Raw genomic sequence first — 23,633 nt, forward strand, 5'->3', positions numbered from 1 at the left:
GACTTTTGAAGTCATTTAGTCCCTGGAAGCCACAGCTTTCTCATCTTAAAATAGAAATAAAAACATCTACTTCTTCAAGGTTTTGTGACCTGAGGATGTATACAAAATACTGGTTTTAGATGTGTCTTCCAAAGTCTTAGTCCCTCAACTAACTTCTTAAGACTTTCACACATCTCCCCTACTTTCTCCGTTGTTAAAATATCTTTCTTGTATGTTTGAAATGACTCTTCTACCCATCCTCAAAGTCTATTTTAGACTCTCTGATTTCATGCAAAAAATGTTTTCTACTTGACTTTTCTTATTTTATTTCCAAAGAGAAGTAATGAAGAAATTGTCAGCTGCCCACATACCTAAGATTTATTTTTCAAATAAAGAACTCAATTATCCTGTGATTTATGAGACGGGGGGTCGGGGGGGGGGGAAGAAATAGCACCAGTAGTTATATTATTTTAAATTCTATAATTGCATTTTTGTACTAATTGAAAAACATGAAAATGAAATGATGAGGAGAATGAAATGATGGATGATAACAGAAAGGATAGGGGATATGCTAGAACACAGATCTGCAGGGGAAGTATAGATAATGTTTCTTCAGGTTAGCTTTGAGCAGAGTAAGTTTATTGAGTAAAATTATTGTCAAAATGTTCTTAAGTTGTCATCTTTTTTTCAATCCAATTAGTCCCTTTTTGTTACATAAGTTCTTTTTTTTAAATATATTTTTATTGATTTCAGAGAGGAAGGGAGAGGGATAGAGAGATACACACACCAATGATGAGAGACAATCATCGAACTCTTGCCTCCTACATGCCCCTCATTGGTGATAAAGCCCCCAACCCAGGCATGTGGCCTGACTGGGAATCAAACAGTGACCTCTTGGTAGATAGGTCAATGCTCAACCACTGAGCCATGCTGGCTGGATGGTACATAAGTTCTTTATTGAACTAAGTCACCCACTCTAACCATGGAAGACATAGTTCAAAAAAGGTCATGTGGAGAAATGGCAATGATGAGTGCCCTTCCTTTTCTAATATAAAACTCCAGAAATAAGTGAAATCCCAAGTTTACACAAAAGTCAGCATACATGTCTTTCCCAAGAAGGCACATGGTCCCTGTTGCAGCATGAATAGCTGGGTGAGTTGTTTACCTCCTTTTTTTAAAAAATAAGGGTACCCGGAAACTGGTCATTACTCTTTTTGCCTCTACTATTCAATAAATAATTTATCCTTCAATATTGCATCTATAAAAATAAAGGGAGGCAATCAAAAGCAATGGCTTTTATAAGCCTTGGGAGGAAATGTCCCAAAGATTAATCTTTGTCTCTGTCATGACGTTCCCACAGAGTGGCACTGATGAAACCAGCTACAGCGCTTCTTACAGTCTATTTATTGCTTAATTTTATCTTCAACCCCAATAAAATTTTATTCCAAACAGTGACTATTGAATAATAGATCCCTCAAGTGAAATGATTCTTATTGATTGAAAAATGATTATTTTAATATTGTGACTGCTGGCAGGTCCTTCTTAATCTCCAATTATTGTGAGGGTTTTTTTTTTTTTTTGCTTCCTTGTTTTGTTTTTTTAGTCTGTGTTCCTCCAATTTTTACACTGGCAATTACCTCTCATGTCAGAAGATAGGCCACTGGATTTAAAACATGGTAATGGCACATAATATGAAACTCTAGTATGATTAACAATCACCATTGACTAGAAATTATCTATACAGTAGTCACTCTTATCTGTGGGGGGATAGTTCTAAGACCTCAGGTGATGCCATGGATGGTTCCAAACCATATATATATAATTATTTTCCTACACATACACGCTTATGATAAAGTTTACTTTATAAATTGAGCATAGTAAGAGATTAACAAATGTAACTACTAATAAAACAGAACAATTATAACAATATATAATAAAAGTTATGTGAATGTGGTTGCTTTCTCTTTCTCTCTAAAAATACCTTATGTGAATCCATAAACATATATTGAGGCCATGGAGCTGATGCGTGGATTGAACACACATGACTCAAATGGTACTGGGTATAAAGTTAGCGCTGCTTCAGTCAGATGAAAGAATGAGAAGATTCCTAATAAGAGAGAGAAAAAAAATCACTGTAGCAAATGTTCACATTATGGGAAGGAGATCAGGTTGCATTACAATGAGATGGAAAGACATAGAACAGTTTTAAGTAGGAAAATGTCATTTTTTGAAGCCATGTTTTCACTGTTCACTGGTTTTGATCTGGGAAAAAGATCTCTAAAGAGGCGTGGCTTCTATGCTGTGGACTACCATAAACCACATTTCCATCATTGCAACCATGTAGAAGGCAGCAGAGCCCCTTACTTTCACAACCATATCGTCCCGAATGCCCATGAGGTTTGGAGAATGATTTATGATCATTCTTTGGCTACTTGGTCCATAGGAGAAAGCTTTGGGAATACAGCTGAGGATACTAGAGAGCATTTTGTTTCTTTCTTTAACAGTCCAAACCATGAGATCTGGCCTTGGAAAATGGCCATTATAATTAGGAAAGTAGCCATATTTTGAGTGGTAACTAAGCATTCAGGAAAGAATACAAACAAGATTTAGGAGGACTGGCTCCATTACTCAGGGAAAATCCTCACATGCACTTTGCTTCTAACTAGTTAAGAGTCTTAGGTAAGACAATAATTAACCTCTCTAACCTCATGCATTCCCAACCTCACAGAGATGAGTTAAGGATAGATGAAACAAAACTTTTGTCATGTTTAACACAGTAGTGACACAGTGTAACAAATGTCCCCCTTCATTATTAATTGTTAAATGGTATACATGTCCCTGATAATCCCTAAAAATCTCTTTTTCAGAGTTAGCAGTCATGGATTTCATGTTTTTGTTGTTGTTTTCTGTGCCTCAGCACTGGTTTGTGTAAGACATTCAGATGATAACATTTATTAACATAATGTAGGAAAATAAATTACTACATGGAAGAATGTTGAAGAATGCAGTGTATTATTATTATTGCAAAATTCTTTATGAAATTGATTATGCCTTCTGTTTCCTTTTAGAGTCCTTTCATTACCCATAAGCCCTAGTTCTACTATAATACACTGCACACACAGAAATATTAAAATTGTACTATGTGGAGTGAGATGCTGTGAGTAATGTAATGGACAATGTTAGAAGACTTGGACTCTTATAGACTAATAGTTTCCACCACATATCAGCTGTGAGATTTTTGAGTAAATTACTTAACTATTTTGTTCATTAGTCTCCTTATCTGTAATAAAAAAAGAAGGGGAAGTGAGATGGCTAATACATTGTTATCTTGTAGGATTGGTATGGGGATTAGTGATGTTTTTAAAGTTCCTAAAACAGAGTTAAGATTCAATAAATGATAGCTATTAATACTAGACATGGAAGAATTATAAGTACACTAGAGGCCTAGTGCACAAATTTGGGGTCCAGCCGGCCAACCCCGATAGGGGCCAATTGGTGGGGGGGGGGGGGCATGAGGGGGAGGAGCCATGGGAGGTTGGCCAGGCCAATGGGAGGGAGTGGACCAGGGGTGGAGCCAGCCAGGGGGAAGGGCCACAGGAAATTGGGGGGAAGTGATCAGAGCCCGAATTGGGCCAGTTGGCTGCCACAGTGTGCGTCATAGTGGCCAGTCATGCAGTCATTCCAGTCATTTTGTCTTTCTGGCTGCTTGGCTTTTATATATAGAGATGAGAAATGGTCCTTTTCCTCAAGAACATTTTAATCTTATAGGAAATAAGAACCTATGCCCCCCTCCCTCCGACATCACTGAGTGGATCTTCTGACATCAGACCTTTGGAAAACTGCTGACGTCGGCATCATGTAGAAAATAAATACCATCAGGCTTAAAGTTTTTTATTAGTACCTGTAATGATCAAGTCATAGGAGCACTGTAATGATGTCCTCTGCTTTGAACTCTCTGGGGAGTTCAAAGTAATTTGCATGAAGAAAATTAAATAATGCAGTTCAGGCTAAAATTGAATTCCAAATAATTGTTAGAGAATTAAATTTCAATTGAACCAGAAATTCTAATCGGATCTGAAACAAAGCATGTTCCTGATGAACTGTGAGGAAAACAATTTATGCAAGAGGGTGTCATTTTTTGTCTTGCAAGCTTCTAAAACATATATTTTTTATCCTTTCTCATTGCAACAGTGTTGGAGTGGGGCAATATGAGGAAAACCAGAAAAAGGTTTCCCAATGACTAGTTCTATAAATCTCGGGTCAATCATTTTTCCTGTCTGGGTCCCCCTCCTTTCCTCAATAGAAGCATTATCATTCAGATCATATCCCCCAAGTTCCACCACCTTTCTCTCACCTTCAAACAGATGGTGTGACTCTGGTACAAATGGAACTGTGATCAAAGTGAATAGACAGGGACATCAGAAAATATCTTTTCCTTTATTTATAACACTAGAGGCTCAGTGCACTGGTGGGGTTCCTTGGCCTGGCCTGTGCCCTCTCACAATCTGGGACCCCTCAGGGGATGTTGGAGAGCTGTTTTGACCTGATCCCTGCTGGCCAGGCCAAGGGACCCCAAAAGTGCAGGAATCCATGCACCAGGTCTTTAGTATGCATATAAGATCTTTGCTTAATCTCTTCCCGCCCCGCCTCCCCTTTTCCCTCTGAGATTCTTCAGTCTGCTCCATGTTTCCATGACTGTGGTTTCCACTCCTGCATTGACTGCCTCCCCCCTGGTGGTCAGTGCATGTCATAGCTGTCGGCCAGTCAGCCGGTGGGCTGGTCGGCCAGTCGCTTAGGCTTTTATATATATGGATTGTTATTGATAACAATAGAAAGAAATGATGACTATGTGGAAGCCCTTTCTACCAATGTTTATAATAAAAGGAAAGTTTCCAACTGGGGTGAGCACTCTGGAAATGATGCCCATTCAAACCCCATGGGCCGGAGTTCATTGAATGTTTGGAGAGAGATGTTTGGCCCTACACTCCTTTCTGTTTCATTCATCTGTATGTGGGAAAGCAGCGGGGGAAGTTAGAAGGCTAATACAGTATTATCTTTGAAGGATTGGTATGACGACTAGCTATGTTTTTAAAGTCCCTAAGACAGAGTTAAGATTCAATAAATGATTGTGGCTGTGGCTGTGGCTGGCCATGTCTCAGGGCAAAGTACATTGTAGTATCTCTCTCTTTATACCCCTAATTCCAGTATGCTTGCTTTGAATAGACTCTTCATCCTTAAGGGGCAGGATTTGGTGCTAAACAAAATCACACCATGACTTGTAGTTCTTATAGCTTAAAATATACACATTCCAAGAACTCTTTAAGTCTAAAGATGGAACAACACAAAGGCTGTCTTTTTTTTTTTCCTTTTCAGAGGTTACCATAGATACCAAGATTGCAATGCCAACTACTGGCAAATTCACTTAGTTGGATTTAGATAAGGGTAAAAAAGTGCAATTGCTAACCTACAGACATGTGAGATTTTATTACAAAATAGTTAATTGCCCTCAATTATTAGCAAGCTTCTCTATAGTGCCATACATTGTTTGCAAATAGCGCCCCAATTTATTTTCCCTCATCACACTAACAATAACTCTCAGTGCTAAGAAATGTGTACTACGGAGGGGAAGGGGGGTTCGTGTGTGTGTGTGTGTGTGTGTGTGTGTGTGTGTGTGTGTGTGTGTGGTTGTGTGTAGAAATGGTAGAAGCAGAGTTCAAGGTAAGTACTCCAAAAGATTAGATACAAGAAGAGTCACAAATTGGAAATTCCCTTCACTGTCTTTGGCAACACAGACACTGTTTTACTCTATTCAATTTTCTGGTCATTTGTTGGACCTTTTATTGTAATAAGTGATATGTGTAGCCTTGATCACCTCAATCTTGTCTCCCTTTTTGAAAAGTAATGAAAAGAATTTTGTGATTCTGAGGATCCAAACATGATTACATTTCAACTCTTTTTTTGTGCCCCTTCTTTTTCAAGGCATCATTTTTCTCTAACAAATATTTTTGGCCTCTGCCCAGTGTGAAGAAGTTAAAATGCCTTAGCGCCACTACACCTTGGAGAGTTTCTGTATCAGACCTCTCATATGTCTCACCCTTAGGGAGGCAGTCCCTGATTTTCATTTTCATTTACCCTTTTTCGGTTTTCACATTTTACCCAGAGTTAATTATACCCTTTTGTATCACAAATAATTCTGCATTTCCCTCTGGTATTTACACCTGTAGGGACTTGTAGATGGTTATCTTATCTTTAAAACCAATGGTCTCACTTCCCTGGATGAACAAGAACCTATTCATCATTAGGCCAAGTCCTGAATGTAATTAATTCACATCAGGTTAACACTTTGAAAACATATAAAGTAACAAGGGAAGAATTAAAGCAATAATTTGATGACCTTAACAATTGAGTTTCTTTACATTTTGTGTTCTTTCAATTTCTTTTCACCTTGACAACCCTTTTTAAATCCCTCCTACAGGGAGGTGTAAAAGATTATTATTTTAAGTCTAGTGATTTATGACCAATTTGAATAGAAAAAGCAAGCACAAGTAATGCAGCGATATTGCATACAATCTAGGGACAAAAAGGATGCATATTATAACCATGTTATTAGTATTTAAGTTTTGCTTTGGCAAATTTATTTTTCTGGGATTATATCTCAAAATCAAATCCAAATCAACCACTACCCTCATGTGATAAATGGTAACTTCTCTCAAGACTCTGCTTTCCCCAGCTACCAGTTTCCCCAGCTAATCCCATCTTCCCAGTCCTTGGCTAAGTTCCCATCATGATGTATATCAGGAAGCTCTGGATTCTAACCTTTGTTTGGGACTACATTGACAAAATATGTTCATTTAATTTAATGGTTCTTGAATCACATTTTTCCTCTTCACTCCCACATCTTTAGTTTACTGGTAGGTTTCTGTGCTCTTTAATTAGTCTACTATAATAAACTTCTAACTTGTCTCCTCACTTTCACATTCCACTCAGTTCTTCACATGGCTCACATAATCGTCACTCATTGTGTGTGTGTGTGTGTACACAATAAATGAGGCTTCAAATGACTCTCTGTGGCTTCTTAAAAAAATTCCAAACCCACACAGCAGTATGACAGAATAAAATTTCTTTATTTAAATGCATTTTGTTCAAACCATTCTTTGTTCCTGTACCACATTTAACTGTTAGCAAAAATTCCATTTCATATTCAAAACCCAGATCAAAGATTTGCTTTTGAAAATATGCTTATATTCACCTGGATTGTGTTCACTTGAATTCAACTCTGTTCTGTGGCATCTCTGTAGATGCTGTATCTACCTCCCAGTAAGCAAGTAAACAAACAAGTGAGTGGATGAGTCAATGAATGAAGAGGTTTGGTGTTACAGAATCTCCGCAGTGGCTGCCATATCTAAAGTTCTGCAATTCTTGACATCATAGACTAATAAAAAGAAAATAAGCAATATACATGGAACAAAACATACAAAGAACATTTCTAACAATAATCCTATCAATAATAGACAAACATGGTAACTGACCATACCTTCGCTACGCCTCCCATTGACTAATCAGCACGATATGCAAATTAACCGCCAACAAACATGGCGGCTAATTTGCATACTGCAGGCAGGGCGGGTCAGCGCCATCCCACCTGCCCCGCCGCCATCAGGGCCTGCTATTTGCCACCTGGGGTGGTGGGGCGGGACAGCACCATCCCTCCTGCCCTGCTGCCATCGGACCTGCTATCTGCGACCCGGAGTGGAGGACGTCCCTTGTGCGACCCGACCTGGGGCGGCCGGGTGGGGCAGCAGCGATTGGCCAGCCCATCCGGGCATCCAGTGTGTGACCCGACCCAGGGTGGTGGGGCAGGACAGTGTGGCTCCTCTGTCACCCCATCTTCCTCATCACAGCTCCCTTGGGGGCCTAAGCCTTTAGTCAGACATCTCCCAAGGGCTCCCTGGCTGCCAGAAGGATGTCTAACTACAAGCTTAGGCCTGATCCCCCAGGGAGTGGGCCTAAGTCGACAGGTGGACATCCCCAAAGGGGTCCTGGACTGCAAATGGGTGTAGGCCAGGCTAAGGGATTCCCCCCCCCCCCCACCCCGAGTGCACAGATTTTTGTGCACTGGGCCTCTAGTCATTGTAATAAACATCATAACCTTCAACTCAAATGTTATCTCTTTTTTGCCTCTCAAAACCTTTGAGGTAAGCAAAGTGATGTGATTATTATATTAACAGTTTTAATGATAAGGTAAGGATATGGGCCACCTGCACCAGAATCACCTGGAGTGCTTGATAAAATGCAGATTTATCTGCTGAGTCAATATTTGGGAGGATGGGACCATAGAATCTGCATTTGTGCATTCTGTTTCCACCCACATTTGAAAACCTTTGGGATAGAATATTTTGATACATTATATTAATCAGATTCCATGTACAAGACTGAAGTTTTCTCACTCATAACATGAGACAGTCAATCAGGGTAGACTGAGAAATAGAAGGACTTAAGTAAGGCCTTGGTCAAGGAAATCAGAGGTTTAGGTGATGGTTACTAAGAGAAACTGTAAGTGATGGTTAAGAAATCAGAAAGTCAAGGGCAGAATCCAAATTTGACTGAGCAGATCTGAGATCAGCTGGCAGAGTAAGGAGTTTTAATATCACTCCAGAGTTAATATGTTGCTTATTTAACTTATTTGCTCTAATCTGTATTTGAGATCATTATTTTCCTCTTAAAGGAGATTTTTAGTGTAGAATTTCTACAAAGTTTGGATTTCATACATTTTTTTTAAGTGCTCAAAAAAAAGAGTGGGCATTTCTGTTAATATAAGAATATACATTAAAGCAAATCAAGGGAGGATATAACATCCCTGGGTCCACTTTGATGCATACCTAGCAAAAATGGAAAAATAGATGGACTATGCCACTTTCTTTGCATGTGTTTTGAAGAGAACTTCCTCAATGAAAGCCATCTATTGCAGAACAGAACATTAACTTCCCTTTGGTCAGGAAGAAAGCCTCTCTAATGTGTTACATTTGATCCTGTAAGAAAGCAGCATAATATGTCCACTGATGGTAGCCTGTCTGGAACGGAACTAAACCAAAACAATAATAATAAAGCCATGAATCGAATATATGTCTGGAGCTTTTCTGAAAGAGAGAAATTCTTTTTTTTTTTAATTTGAAATAATATCCATAATTCTCTTTGTTTAATTACTTCATAAAATGAATCCTTTTACTTATTTATTTTTAAAAATATATATATTTTTATTGAATTCAGAAAGGAAGGAAGAGGGAGATAGAAACATCAATGATGAGAGAGAATCATTGATTTGCTGCCTCTTGCACACCCCTTACTGAGGATCAAGGCCACAACCTGGACGTGTGCCGTCAACTGGAATCAAACCTGGAACCCTTCAGTCCACAGGCCAATGCTCTATCCATTAAGCCAAACCAGCTAGGGCAAAAAATGAATCCTTTTTTAATACTGCAGTTTTCCCACAATCTAGAGATAATTGAAGATTTAAGTCTCCTCTTCTTCCAAATAAATACCTCTAGTTCCTTCTTCCTTTCAGGATATGGCTTGTTTGTGACTTCACCTGCCCAGTTGCTCTTTTTCTGAGCAGACTGTACCCTATAGTTAATTCAATGCTCTGGGTATGATTCAACCAAGAAAAAGAACAATGAAACTTTTAGTTCTATTTTTGAGAAACTAAAACTGTGTTCTTTTCTTGGAAGCAGTTTTGGTATTACTAAAGAGAATAGGCTATTAGAAAATGGAAGAGACTAGGATTTAATCCTGGCTTCACAATCTTATTAGCTCTGTGCATTAGTTTGCTTGTTTAACATTTTTAAGCCACATTAATATTACTCATTTAATAAAACTCCTTAATGAGAAGTTCAAGATTATTTTGAAAGAATTAAAGGAGATAATTAGGTAATTAGCATAGAGTGAGTCTTCACTTTATCTAAAATTATATATATAAAAAAATTAAAGCAGCTTGTCTCTGAACAATTACCTAAAACTGCTTTTGGATAAGAGAGTGCATTCCCATAACGTAAGTTGTGTCTGCAAAACTATTCTTTGATTCTTTGTTGAGCAAATATAGAACACAAACTCTACATACATGATTCTCTCTCATCATTGATGTTTCTATATCTCTCTCCCTCTCCCTTCCTCTCTGCAATCAACAAAAATATATTTTAAAATAAGTAAATAAATAAGTAAATAAATAAATAAAAACTGTGGGTAAATTCATTGGAGAAAGGACTGACTCTAAGTCCAGGGCAGGAAAAGTAAATAATGTGCCTGATAAACTTGTGCTAAAAATCAAGGAAGAGTTAAAAAATAATGAGGATATTTTTATTTTATTTTATCTTCACCCAAGGGTATGTTCATTGAATTTACAGAGAGAGGGAAGGGGAGAGAGAGAAACATTCATAAGTTGCCTCCTTTATGTGCTCTGACCAGGGATCAAACCCAAACCTTTTTGGTGAGCAGATGACACTCCAACCAACTGAAGCACTGGGCAGGGCTGAGGGTATTTTTAAAAGGAGCCATTTAATAGAGGCTTTCTCATATTTTTTGAAATTGAGAATAGCATTATTGTCATATATACATGCATTTTCTTAGGCCTATCACATCTTCTATTGTTTTATATTCCAACTTACAAATGTATTAAATATTGGAGTGATGATGTCATACAAAATAGGCACCAAAAAAGTGGAAAAAAATTATCTTGTGAATTAAACATATTTGGTATTTTTACTTTCTGTAATATTTTAAAAAGTGACTATAGATGAGTCACTTGATTTATCTAAATTTTAATTTCTTCATCAATACTTTTTATAGTGTGTGTTTTTATATTAACTACCTAGATAATTCAGATTTAATTGACTAGTGTAAAGTTTTCCAATTTTTTTTTCCCTATACCTCATAAAATGTAAAATGCCCTTTAAAATTAGTTTAATTCTCTAAGCTATGGCATAGGCAAGAGAAATCATAAACTCAGATGAGTTTCTGTTTAGGTATTTGTATTATGGTAATAAAGTTAGGGTCTAATTAATATCATCTTCGATATGATCTTCCTCTAAAATTTGAAAAGTAATAACATTTTACTCTTCTCTGCCCATGAGAAAAAATATCCATATGCTTGTACTGTATATCTGAAATGTAAGACTCTGATGATTAAGCACATATCCACAGATCCAGTTTTATCCTGAATCTGAAAATCCAAATTCAAGTAATAACATTGTCATCAATTAGCAAGGGAACCACATTAAAGTACTTTCCTTGATCTGCACCTATTTTCTGGACCCGCTTTTGTTTCTTTGTTTCTGCTATAAAATTGGAGACTTAAACATCTCACTGTCTCTACTGAACTTGAAAATTCCACCTTGTGATTGACTGATTTCTAAGTTCTAGAGAATGAGAATAGGTGATCTATAATAATAAAAGTGTAATATGCTAATTAGACTGGACGTCCTTCAGGATGAAGCTGGGGCTGTGAGAGAAGCCTGGGTCCTGAATGCCAGAGGGAAGCTGGTGCCAGCAGCCAGGGGAAGGAAGGCCTACTCTTACACGAATTTCATGCATCGAACCTCTAGTATTACAATAAAGGGATTACCATATCTTGATCAATTAATTCCTCTGCACATACTTCCTGAGTATCTACTACATGCTCAACACAGAAATAAGGTAAGTTATGGAACAACACATACAAAAGTGTGAGATATAAACCAGAGATTCAAGATGAATACAAAATAAATAGATTAATCAGTCAACATATGAAGAAAACTAGATTATTTGTGTGCTTTAGATTATAATTTTAGAATGGATTCAAAGAAGTGGAAGAATAATAAAACCAGGAAGAGCCAGTGGAATCTGCATAGAGATAGTGAATCTAGATCTGACATTAAAGGTATGAGTTAATTTTAGAAAGGAAAGACAATAGTAGAGACTACTCGGTAGGATACAAACAAAACAATAAAAAATCTCTATCAGCCCCCCAACCCTCCCCGGCCTTCCCACTATAGTTTCACAGTCTGTTCGATGTTGCTCTGCCTCTGTATCTATTTTTGTTCATCAGTTTATAATGGTCTTAACTGAAGGACTTGTATGCATGCATATAAGAATAACCAATGGACATAGGACACTGGGGGGTATGGGAGGCTAGGGGAAGGTCAAGGGGAGAAAAAGAAAGGAGACATATATAATAGTCTTTGTAATACTTTAAGCAATAAAACAATTTAAAAAATAAAAAATCTCTATCAGAAGAGGTAAGTGTCATTAGGTAATAATAATAATGAGAAGCAATATATTATTACAGACACAAAGCCAAGCTCTCGACCTGCAGCCTCTTTCTCATATTGGACAATGTCGCATGGTTTTGACCACTAACTATAAAAGTTAGAAGAGAAAAAACTCCCCATTACCCATATGTCTCTCCTATAGACTACTAATAATTTGTTTATTTTAGCACCACTTAGATTCTGTCAGCTCCCTGCTCAAGCTCTTAAATATTTCCATCGTCTACAAAATGATGGCCACAGTTCTTGCCCTTTCTTTCAAGACCCACTGATGATCTAGCTCTCATGTGTCTTTCCCAGAATATATCTCACTTCTCCCTAGATGTGTCCTGACCTTCAGCCCAATCTGATTTTATTTATATGAGAAAACTTGGTTTGATGCCTTTACTTAGAGTGCCTCTCCTATATCCCAGTCTTCAAAATGCCCCCCCCCCAGAGTGATTTTAGTGTCATCTGCTCTGTTATTTCAACAATAGCAGATGGAAAGAATGGCTCACTGTTCAATGTGCATATATTTATTCATTTATTGCATTCCTCTAGTCTTTTAAACTTATATGCTACACTCTAGCTAATTCTGTATATCTTAACCTCCTCTCTGGTTCAGGTAGAACCTATTTATTATAAGTAGACTAGGACTAAACATTTAGTTATTGCTCAGCAAATGGGTGGGAATGGAAACCAATCAAATCAAATATATAATGCATGAGCAAATGTCATGGTCTGTGGAACCTACTTATCTGCAAGAGGAAATTACAGAGATAATTTCTATTTTTAAAGAAGTATTTTTCCTTAATCCCAACAATGACTTGAAAACTCAGTTTAACATATTACCCCATGGCTTTATTCAATATGCTGGAAAATTAAAATATTATTATCCTATTTTACAAATAAGAAAACTGAAACTCAGAGAAATTAAATGCTTAGTCAAAAGTCCCACAATTCCAAACTTCAAAATCAAAATCTTCTAAAGACTTGGGTTCATACTGATAACTACTATGAAACATGCACATCAGGTCATGTCAAATAGAGAACACATGTTCAATGGAACGGCTCTCACCTTTCTATCCTTTTATTTCTCTTATAATTCAGTATAGCACGCCCATGGGCTTTAAAAATATTTACTAATGGCTCCACCATACACCCACACACATAGGCACAGCCAGTGGGATCCTCATGGGCACCGGAGCTCCACACTCTACATGGAACTCCCCATGACTCTGGGTTGTAGGAGAGAAATAGTGCATGCAGTACTCATCCAGCTGTTTCTGAAACATCCATGAATTAGACTTTTTCAGTTTTACATTTACCTACAAAATGTTTGATGGCTGTCACACTAAACATAACATCTGCTTACATGGAAATGTACCTACTAGGTTTAAATCACATCAATCCAGTGGCTGGATTTGACTGAAAGAGAAGCAATCAGTGAACAAAAATGTAACACAAAGCCAGAGAATTTTCACTGAGGTGAAAATAGAAACTAGGCCCATCGTCTGTATGCTAGGCATACCACAATTGTAGCCTTTTTTGACATTATGGATATTGATGAGCCCTCCAGGGTCAGGATCTCAACCTTGGAAAAATTGCTTATTCAAATGATCTGCAGTCCTGAGGTTGCTGAGTGAGACACAGCTCAGGCTCCCTGTGAATATTCCCTGGGCTTCTCAGATTGAAACGTTGGCAGAACTGCTCAGCTTGCAGTACCCTACATCTCATTTAGATCTGTTCCCAGATGGAAACAGAACCAAAATTATGTTGAATAATCTAAACACTTGAGAAGTGGGAATGGGCGCAGCATTGGTCTCTAAATATATAGAGTATAAGGAAATGAGTTCATGATTTAAATCACTTCGCCTATGTCTTGTTTACACACTTTGTGCTTATAATCCAAAGTTGCTTGTTTGTGATCCACATTTTGTATTTGGATCCCAACATCAGTGCTAAGCTATTGATAGCAGCAAGCAAGGAAATACATAATGGATTAGACATGGCTCTATGTCTTAGATATAGTGTGCAAAGATTTCTGGGAAGAATTAGTAGAAATAAGAATGTGTGAAGCTAACATGACTTTAGTTGGTAAAAATCAGGTAAGAGCTTACAGTTTCTAATCAAACTGGAAAAAATAAAGATGACTTAGGAGATCCCATACTGGTATCTGAAATGGACCAAAGCAGAAGAAACCTTAAGATATAGGGTGGGAATAGGGTGCTGATGTTGAGTCAAGAGGAATAAAACATGCTGAATGCATGATAAAGATGTGGTTCTATGAGCTTTGGAATGAGTTTGTGTCCAGAATATAACCATAAAAAATTAAACTGTAGGAATAAGAGATAAGTCAGAGATACTTGTTATAGAATTCTGATACAAACATATATAAAAGCATAACTGTGGAAGGGAACCATGGCTCCAGCCAGGTATTTTCTACTCTGGACTGTGATGTTAAGCACCTCGCTCTCTGAGAAAAATGAAAGGGGAGCTTACAAGTGTGAATGTTCTCCAGAGGGAGCCCCATTGTCCAATCAGTTCTGATGATTGCAGTATAGCTGAGGGCAGATTCACATCTTAAGCTAAAATTTAATTGCTTCCCATTATTGAGCATCTATGAGTTGTCAAGCACTTCACATACATTTTCTCAGGAAGGCTGCAAGCTAGGTAGTCATTGCACCATTTTCCAGATGAGTAAATCAAGTCTTAAGGAAAACTTGTTCAAAGTCACAGAGCCAGTAGTTGAGACAGATGGGTTCAAACCATGATCTGATTGTTAGTAAAGCCTGTGCATTTTCCAGCTATGCCCAGTTGCCTCTTGGTCAATAAGAATCATAGCTAAATGATTAGGGGTTATTATCAGAAGTAAAGGACAAGAAAAACTTTTAAACAGGAATAACACTTACATGTAATAATTGGGTTGCCATCATAGCAAGATTAACTCCCTCCAAAAGATAATAATAGATAACAAAAAGCTTTGAAAAACTGTGATCTTGATGACAAAGTGTTACACTTAGTATTAGTAATATTAAAAATTTTCTCTAAACCCTTGTGCAATGGTTGCAGGGGTCCTCAAACTACGGTCCGCGGGCTACATGCAAATACAAATATTGTATTTGTTCCCGTTTTGTTTTGTTTTTACTTCTAAATAAGATATGCGCAGTGTGCATAGGTATTTGTTCATAGTTATTTTTTTAAACTATAGTCTGGCCCTCCAACGTTCTGAGGGACAGTGAACTGGCCCCCTGTTTAAAAAGTTTGAGGACCCCTGGGTTAGAGCATCAGCTTGCCCACTGAAGGTATAGGCTTCCATTCCTGGTCAAGCCTGGTGCAGGGCAGGTACCTGGGTTGCAGGTTCCTGCCCCAGCCCAGTCAGGTTGGGGAGCATGCAGGAGGCAACCAATTGATGTGCCTTTCTTAGCTCGCTCTCTCGCTCTCTCTCTCTCTCTCTCTCTCTCTCTCTCTCTCTCCTCTCTCTCTCTCCCCTACCCCACTCTCCCCCTCTACCTCTCTCTCCACTCTCCCACTCTTTCTAAAAAGCAATACCCTCGGGTAAGGATTAACAAAACAAATGAGCAAAAAAAAAAAAAAGGTCTAAAATACCTAGAAACAGTATCTTAACAAACACTTTCAGAAATGTAGCATAAATTTCTTACCCCACTACAATGAAGTAATTGGTCATTTCATTTTTTTCTAGATTCTTTGGTATTCTTAGAGAATTATGCATATTTTTTAATTCTTTAAAATAAATTTCAATGAAGTGTGCATAATTTGAATAACATGCCATCTGATCTAAAAATACTATGCTTGGCAGGAGACTACCTGAGCGCTATTGCCAGCTGTACTTTCAACTCATGACTCCAGCATTCCAAGGTTTTCCTTTCATCACTTTTTTGCACAAGGAAATTGTCCTAAAATCATAGTTTTAAAATGGTATTTGAGTCTTCCACTTATGTTAGAATGAGATTTTGTTAAAAAAAATTCATAATATACTAACACAAGGCTTGAAGAAAACAAACATAGTACAGTTAAAGAAAGGCAATTCTGACAACCTTGATAAAGACTGAAGTTATAATGGTTTCAGAGGAGCATGTTAAGAAAACATTAGAATTTAAGTGTGAGAGAAGAGCAGAGTGGGAAAATCACAGACCTGATAGTAAGATATCAAAGTACTCTGTTTTGAACTAGTTTGACCTTGGGACAGTCATGCGACCTCTTAGATGAGCATCTTTATGAGACCTAGAGAAGAATTGCAGTAATGAACAATGCCTTATGCTCAGTGACTTTAATAACTGTGGATTAGATGTGAGCTCAACTCCACGGCATGGGAGCCAGGATAAGAGGGCAATAAGTTCATCTGAAACATCACCAAATACCAACAAGGGCAAAAGAAGAGGATAATGGAACAAAGCATTTCTGGCTCTTCAAAATTCCACATGAAATGACAGCATAATTTTCTAACACATTTAAATGACTCAAGTGAATCCTATGCCCTCACCCTTCTTCAAGTGTGTAGGGGAAGTGGAATCGTTGCATGTTGGTAAAGGAGATGGAGCTGGGAATGTGTGACTGGATGTAGAGTGAGGAAGAGGCAGTGCTCTGTATGAATCTCTTCTCATTCAATAGGAGTGCTGGCATCAGCTACATCACTGCCAGAAAGTAGAGTGGTCTCCCAGAGGATTTCTGAAAACAGGTTAGTTTTAAATATATTTTCATTGATTTCAGAGAAGGAGGAAGAGGGAGAGAGAGATAGAAAACATCAATGATGAGAGAAAAATCATTGACTGACTGCCTCCTGTGTGCCCCACACTGGGGAACAAGCTTCAACCCGGCATGTGCCCTGACCAAGAATCAAACCATGACCTCCAGGTTCATAGGTTGATGCTCAACCACTGAGCACCATGGCCTGGAGGTTTGAACTTAATCCCTCTTGACCCAAGGAAGGTAGCACAAATCAGTCAAAACAATTGAACAGGTTACTCAATTATCACAACAATGCCTATGCTTACTATACTGGAACACAGCCTAGTCATATAAGGCCTGGATTTGTTCATGTTTTCATAAGGGAAGCGGGAGGATATTTCCTTACTGGGAGCCAAGGTCTCAGGTTTCAATGCCTGCACATGTGATAGAGGCCATGGAAAAGTGCAATAAAGCTCTGGAGTTTGAAGAAATTGAAATGAGGCAGGTGGTTCCTCAAATTAATTCTTAATATTATTATTCATTATATTAGCAATCACCAGGATGATTATAATCTGGAAATTGTATGCCTTTATTATCACACTAGAGTTTATAAGACACTGCAAGACAGAAAAGTCCTTTTCTAAGAGATGCTGTTAGAGATGCTAAACTCTATGGTCATTTGATTAACGTATGTGATAGCCCCTAAAACAATACACTTCAAACAGAGAGAAAACAAAGAACACAGACATCTACTTTGGCCAGGAGAGGATGGAAGGTGGGGAAGTCTGTGATTTAACAGCAGTTATCATCAAGATATACTGTTATGCATGGAGGGACCTGGAGAGTATGATGCTAAGTAACATAAGTCAGTCAGAGAAAGACAAGTATCACATGATTGCACTCATATGTGGAATCTAAGTAACAAAATAAACAGATGACCTGAGTGGATCCAGAGACATGGAAACATGGAACAGAGTGTGGAATCTCAGAGGGAGGGTAGGGAAGGGTGGGTGGAGGTAATCATCCAAAGACCTTGTTTGCATACTCGTATATGTATAACCCACGGACACAGACAATAGGGTGCTGAAGGCCTAGGGTGGGGTCGTGCAGGCTGGACAGGGTCAATGGGGGGAAAAGAGCACTTATGTAATACTTTCAACAATAAAGAATTATTTTTTTTAAAAAGATATGCTGTCACTGCACCACTCCAAGTTTATAACCAACCCTGGAAAATATATACAATATGAAATTTAATTTTCAGTTTCAACTTTTGTTTCTCCCTGCTTAGATTTAGAGATGTATATTCAAAGAGAAAGATCATTTTTTCAGCAACCTTCTGAGGTGAAGTTTTATTTGGGGGGGGGGGGAGATAAAGAAATAAATAAGTAAAATAAAACCATTAGGTACTTGAAACTCTGTATCTGTTTCTTTTATTGTTTGGTTATAAATAGGAACCCAATGAGGAAAACAATTATGAACAACTTTCAATTTACCCAATTTAAAGAGAGGAATATTCAAATGCCTAGTGATCATAAATAGCCTTCCAGAATCTTTTCAATGCATACATTTCAGCTTTATTTCACAAACAAATTATCCCAAATTAAAATGGCTTGCTTGATCATTTTTAACAAGCCATGAACTATTTTTGTTTCATCCATATGTTTTCTTATATAAAAATCGAATTAATATCCAACTTAAATTTTAGCATAAAGTTACTTCTGCAATATCCGATATTTGTGCTATAATTATTTCCTCCAGTCCCTGTAATCCCATCTTACTTTATATCACTACTAGAGGCCCGGTGCACAAAAATTTGTGCTCTCGGGGGTGGGGGGTTGGGGGGGAGGGAAGGTCCCTCAGCCCGGCCTGTGCCCTCTTGCAGTCTGGGACCCCTCAGGAGATAACGCCCTGCTGGCTTAGGCCTGCTCCTGGGTGGCAGAGGGCAGGCCCAATCCCTAGGTGCAGCCCCTGGTCGGGCTCAGAGCAGGGCTGATTGGGGAGTTGGGGCGCCACCCCCTGTCATGCACAGAGCAGGGCGGATCAGGAGGTTGCAATGCCACCCTCAATCATGCTCAGGGTAGGGCCGATTGGGGGATTGGGGCACCGCCCCCTGTCACACTCAAGGCAGGGTCGATAGGGAGGTTGCGGTGCCACCCCCTGTCATGCACAGAGCAGGGCCGATCAGGGGGTGGGGCGCTGCCCCCTGTCATTCACAGAGCAGGGCCCACCAGGGGGGTTGGGGCTCTGTACCCTGTCACTAACAGAGCAGGGCGGATAGGGTGGTTGTGGCCCCGCCCCCGTCACACACAGAGCCCCAGGGCAATCAGGGGGTTTGGGCGCTGCCCCCTGTCACGCTAATCCCAGTGCCGGGAGGCCTCTCGGCTCCGCTGATCCCGGTGCTGAGGCATATTACCCTTTTACTATATAGGATAGAGGCCTGGTGCATGGGTTGGGCTGGCTGGTTTGCCCTGAAGGGTGTCCTGGATCAGGGTGGGGGTCCCCACTGGGATGCCTGGCCAGCCTGGGTGAGTGGATGATGGCTGTTTGCAGCTGGTCACACACCCTTCAGGGTGGGGGTCCCCACTGGGGTGCCTGGCCAGTCTGGGTGAGGGGCTGAGGGCTGTTTTCAGGCCGATTGAAGCTCCCAACTGCTCCTTTTTTTCTTTTTTTTTATTCTGGGCCAGCTTTAGCTCTGGCTCCAGCTCTGAGGCTTCTGCTGCTGAAAGAAGGTATCTGGTTTGTTTCGGTTCTATAATCGAAACACTGTATCAACTCCAGCTCTGAAATCCCAGGCTCGCTGAAAGCAGGTTTCTGGGGTTTTGTTTAGCTTCTATATTTGTTACTATGTTTCTTAAACTGCAGGCTCAGAGGCCGGCAAGGCAGGTGTGGAACGTTGCTTTCCTCCGTCACTGAAACAAGCAAGCCTCATGTTAGTTTCAAGCTGCCTGGCTGCCGGCCGCCATCTTGGTTGGCAGTTAATTTGCATATCTCGCTGATTAGCCAATGGGAAGGGTAGCGGTCATATGCCAATTACCATGTTTCTCTTTTATTATATAGGATTACAACATACAGCACATTATTTCTTGTTCTTTAATTCTTGGATATATGTCTATTTCTTGTGTGTGTGTGTGTAGGCCTTGAGGGCAAGAACAATGTTTATTGATCCTTTAATCCCATCAGTTAAATTCTGTGCCTAGCACTTTTCTTGATTTGAAATAAATTCCCATTGCTCTTTTGTAAATCAGTTGACTCCAAAGTATCCTGTCACTACACAAATTATACTTTTGAAACAGCCCTAGAACTCTGTAAGACTGGATTGTTTAGATAAAAAACACTTAGTAATTTCAAAATCTCAGAGCTTCTCAGAGATAGGATTTTTGTAATCCTCACCCGAAGATATATATTTTTATTTTTTAAATACTCACCCAAGAATATTTTTCCATTGATTTTTTTTTTTTTTTAGAGAGTGTGGAAGGGAGGAGGAGAGACACAGAGAGAGAAATATTGATGTGAGAGAGACACATTGATTGGTTGCCTCCCATATACCCCAACCAGGGCCAGGGATCCTGCTTGCAAATGAGGTACCTGCCCTTGACCAGAATCAAACCCAGGACCCTTCAGTCTGCAGGCCAAAGCTCTATCCAATGAGCCAAACAGTCTAGGGCTATTTATTTTTTTTTTTTATTTTAGAGAGAGGAAGATGAAGAGAGAGAGAGAGAGAAACATCAATCAGTTGTATCCATCAGGGATGGAACCTACAACCTATGTATGTACTCTGACCGGGGATCGAACCCTCAACCTTCTGGTGTTCAGGACGATGCTCCAACCAACTGAGCCACCTGGACAGGGCTCAGATATAGGAATGTTGATGACTCATGATGTCATGATGATAATACTGACAAATATGTAACTTGAGGCCAGCGTTTTGGGGCTGGGGACAATAGAGGTCATCTGACCCTTCCCAAAATGTTAAGGCAACAGGAGTGTGCCTACCACAAAGCTGGGCTCCACTCACCCTAGGATTCAGGAATGTTTAGAAAACATGGTGGGGGTGTCTTACAAGTGTTCTTTTCACGTGATACCATAGAACTAGAAGGGAGACCATCCATCCAAAGGGAGAAAAAATGGACATATAAACTTAAGCCAAATGTAGGGGTTCAGATAGGGGTGGTGGTGCAGGAAGGTTGTTAGTACCACAAAGAAAAAGTCATTCAGCTTATTTTTCACTGTAGCACCTTTGGGCTTATGCCTGAGCAATGGCACATACAAATTACGGCCAGGGTTAATTGGTAGAGCAAAACCTCAAGGACTCTGGCAAGGACAATCTAGTTTTGCAAAGGAGGGGGATAATCTCAGCCTCATAGAATTTGACACAGAGTTAGGGGGTGAGGAAATCTCCTCAGTTCCATCGAAGAGGGGATTGCAGGGTGACCTCCAACTCCTGCTGACTCCGCTGGTGGGCTGGCCTGTGGAGCAGCTTCCGACAGGAAGGCATTTGTGGTCTGCAATGTGAGCACTACCCGCAGAGCTGGGGCAGTGGCCGGAGGAAGCTCACTGTGACTCTGTGAAGCATCATTGGAATCCTTTAAGCTTCAGAACATCCCCACAGGGAGAGAGCTGACTGCCGAGGGGAGGGAAATGGCCAGGTTAAAAACAGCACATCTGTGTGCATAAGGGAACTCTCAGAAATGGAAGACGGTATGGGGCTGGGGATGGAGGATGGAAGAGCAACCCAGAATGCTGGGACCAGAAGCATTTGAGGGAGACTACTGATTGATTATGACTGTGAGAGTGACATCAGTTGTCACCTCTAACTGAATGGCCAGATAAATTCGTAATAACTTCTTAAAGAGGAGACAACATAAGTCGAGCAAAATGAGTTTTTACATAACTAGTGAGTGAAAGCTGATTCTTCCTTTCCTGTTTTTTTTTTCCCCCCTAAATTATTTTTCTGGAACTCTTATTTTCTCCCTTGCCTTTACAAAGGAACAAATGCCCGTATGTTGCTCTGCCTGTGGCCAGGGGATCTGACTTCAGCCTCAATAATGCATCCATTTCCAAGCCTCTGACTCTACATCAAACTAAACCACCCACGAAGACAAGTTCTTTTTCTGCGATAATAGGGAGAGGCAATGAATAAGTTATTTGGGTAGTCTGTATGTGAAGTACTAGAAAACTAGAACAGCAGCTCGTGAGGTGGTATATGTCAGCAGGTTCTACTGGTGAAACTGTTATTTACCAGGCAGATCACCAAAGTCCTGGTATCTACTGAATGAGGATGCTAGATTCATTAGATCTCTATGATATCTGCAAATCCTAACAATTCTGTCCTTCATATTCTTTTTTTTAAAATCCTCACCTGAGGATATTTTTCCATTGATTCTCAGAGAAAATGAAAGGTAACGGGGTGGGGGAGAGAAACATTGATATGAGAGAAATACATCAATTGGTTGTGTCCCCAACATGCCCCGAATCAGGACAAGTTTCTAGCCTGCAATTGAGGTGTATGCCCTTGGCTTGGAATTGAACCTGTGACCCTTCAGTTCACAGGCCAAGCTCTAACCACTGAGCTCCAGTTAGGGCTGTTCCTCATATACTGATTAAACCTTGAGATTTTGTAAGACAGCCTTGTATGTTTGTTGCTATTCTTGGGAATCTCAGGGTCGTAGGATGCTGCAGTGGAACGTAGTCATCTTTCTCAAGAGAGGGGAGCTCTTTGCATTTAGCCACCATTAAGCTCACAGACCTAAACCCTCTCTGTTGACTTGTAAGCCTATATGGAACACCTTATGTTATGGGTAACATTTTTATCTCTTGGAAGTTATTTCAAATCACAATGACTCCCTCCAAAAAGCAGCCTCCTGCTCCCTGGATTGGATTCCACTGTGTTTCCACTTTGCTTCTAGCATACCGATAACAGGCTTAGCCTTTTCACCTTCACTGCAAAGAGCGAGTTGTCAATTTAAAGTAGATGACACAAAGGTCAGGCATTTTTCTGATGGTATTTTATGCCTGATAGTCAGAAAAGAAGGTCCTGCATAGAGTTTTCTTGAAATTAAGCTCGATCCCCAGTGTGGGGTGGGCAGGAGGCAGCCAATCAATGATTCTCTCTCATCATTGATGTTTCTATTTTTCTCTCCTCGCCCTTCTTCACTAAAATAAAAACAAAACACACACCACACACACACACACACAGAGAGAGAGAGAGAGAGAGAGAGAGAGAGAGAGAGAGACACACACACACACACACAAAACCTATTTCATCCCACAATTAATTTGACAAAATTTGGGGTGTCTATGACTATTGACATATGGCTTCTCATATATAATGAAGTATATCAGAATGACCAAAAAATCCTATGCAGCTTTGGAGTAATGTTTTTCTATTCCTGAACAATAGTGGTTTTCATGTTTACATTTGCTTCCAATCTGACACTTATAATGGCTCAGACTTAAACTAATTATTAACTAAATTTACTATATGCAACCTAGCTATTAGGGAAATGTAAAGGTCAATAAAACACATATTTCTTTTTTATTGAGGTCTTACTTATAATAAAAGAATAAAAACAAATATAACCACAAATGATCATTTGGAAATGATGCTGTGAGGGAGTACTATTCAGCTGTGAAAAGGATGAGGACTATCTCTTTCTAAGTGCAGGTAGGGAAAGATGTCCAGTACATTTT

Source organism: Myotis nattereri (genome assembly GCF_964212035.1).
Source record: "Myotis nattereri genome assembly, chromosome: 8".
NCBI classification, from domain to species: Eukaryota; Metazoa; Chordata; class Mammalia; order Chiroptera; family Vespertilionidae; genus Myotis; species Myotis nattereri.